At 36.3% G+C, this 1,961-nt stretch overlaps 1 protein-coding gene and 1 pseudogene across 1 annotated transcript in view; both read left to right on the forward strand.

Moving 5' to 3' along the window:
* The window catches only part of LOC102813444, a 1,715-nt pseudogene extending 1,065 nt beyond the window's left edge, over positions 1–650 (forward strand).
* The window catches only part of DARS2 (aspartyl-tRNA synthetase 2, mitochondrial), a 71,525-nt gene that overhangs the window by 29,287 nt on the left and 40,277 nt on the right, over positions 1–1,961 (forward strand). The window lies entirely within an intron of this gene.

Genomic DNA, 1,961 nt, shown 5'->3' on the forward strand with positions numbered 1-1,961 from the left:
AAAAGATAAAGATTTAATGTTATTTTAAGGGTCAAATAATAAGCCACTGAATTTTGCCACAGTGAAAGAGAAGAGTATTTCTAATCCAAGTCTTTTCCCTTGTGTATATAGCCAGTGCCCAGCCCTTAAATGCAATACAGCCTCTCATTGAGCTTCCTCTCAAAAGGATTTTTGTATTTTATATAACCAACACTGCAGTACTGTATACTCAAACATAAAATCACCAAATCTCAATGTTTAGCTTATGAGAAAAAAAAAAAAAATGTAAAGGACAAGAAGCCAATGAACTCAGAATGAAAAAGAAAATAAAAAAAAAAAAAAAAAAGATTGTCAATCCATTGACTGTGCTTTGCAGTGAAAAACAGAAGCAAGAAAAGCAAAGCAGAGCCAAAAAGAAGAAGAAAGATGTGGTTCTTGGAGGGGAATTAAAGGCTACCATGAAAGACGATCTGGAAGACTATGGTGGTTATGATGGAGGATATGTACAAGATTTTGAAGACTTGAAGACTTCATGTGGCAACGTTTTATCTTCTCCTGGTATCTTCGTTCTGTTGCCCACAATCCCTTCAACATGTAGCACAACTCTCTTTCCTTTCAGTTCTGCCAATGCTACAATCAGAAGTACAGGATCTTTTGTGCTGGTTACTTAACCACTTGACTCTTAGGTGCTAATGTACAAATGAGGGAGCTTGCATCTTGTTGCCTCTTAAACTACTTTATATCTTGTCAAGAAAAGTAGTTTGCAGCAAGGGCATGTGGTGTGCACCTGGTATTAAAATTGCTTTGTCTTAAAATAGAGCATAAGGATATTAAAATTACGTTGTGAAGACTACTTATCTCAGAGTGAAGCTTCTGCAACTGAAAAACCACTAGAGTTTGATACTTAAAAATCAATGACCAAAACCCTCCAACTCTGAAACGGAAGAAAGTAAACCTCCACTGCATCTCAGGCTGTGGCATCTCTTGAGTGCTGTGGCATCTCTTGAGTGCAACGACTGTCAAGTTCATATTTATCAGAATATTTCTACCGTTGGAATGCGCTGGATGAGGGAGGAAGACTTCGCTTGTTTTAACTGCCTGGTTTAAATGTCTGAGAAGCAACTCCTTTGTTCTCCTAGCCTGCAATGGAACAACTTTAACAGGGTTTTGGCATTTCCTTTTCTTCATAAAACATGCTCAACAAACTGCTCCAGTTTAACTACAGTTTGATAAATTACTATGTTAACAATTATGACATCTGCAATGCTTTATAAAGCAACTAATAAAATCACTATTGTGAAGACTTAATTTTTTTCTCCCAAGAGGTATTTTTAGAGAGTATAGAACAGCTCTTGGGAATAGAGTTATTCTTCATATATCTACTAAAGCTTGATAAATGCTTGACCAGTAGTCACAGCTTCAAAACAATTTACCAGACTCTGAATAGTTGTTACCCTTACCAACAAAAGTGTTTGTTTATTTGGGAAAATTATTTCTAATGGAATATCTAGAGCTATTTATAGAGTGTGATTGAGCCTATAACCCGAGGGGGTAAGCTGTTATGGTGACAGAACGTAAAAGCTATTTAACCAAGATGTAGGCCCCCTCTTTTGTTTTGGTAACAGTCAGAGTTGGCAGTGGGGAGGGCTTACAATTTTCTCCTACACAGAAAATAGGATGCTCAGTCAAAACTCTGCAGACTACTAAGTGGAAGACAGGGCCATCTAAATGATTTTAGGAATTCACAGAAAGTAGTGACTATACAGCAATAATTTCAGCAAATAAAGATTATTTTAAGGCAGCTAAGGAAGGGCTAGAAGCATCTTAGTAATAATGACATATGAATTTAAAATATTTTACAATAGAGAGACCAGTTTCTAAAAACTAGAAATGTAAATTCCTCAACATAATCAAGAGCATATATACAAAAACAATAGCCTACATCACTCTCAATGGAGAGAAACTGAAAGCCTTCCCTCTGT

The sequence above is a fragment of the Chrysochloris asiatica genome, unplaced genomic scaffold, assembly GCF_000296735.1.
Source record: "Chrysochloris asiatica unplaced genomic scaffold, ChrAsi1.0 scaffold00100, whole genome shotgun sequence".
NCBI classification, from domain to species: Eukaryota; Metazoa; Chordata; class Mammalia; order Afrosoricida; family Chrysochloridae; genus Chrysochloris; species Chrysochloris asiatica.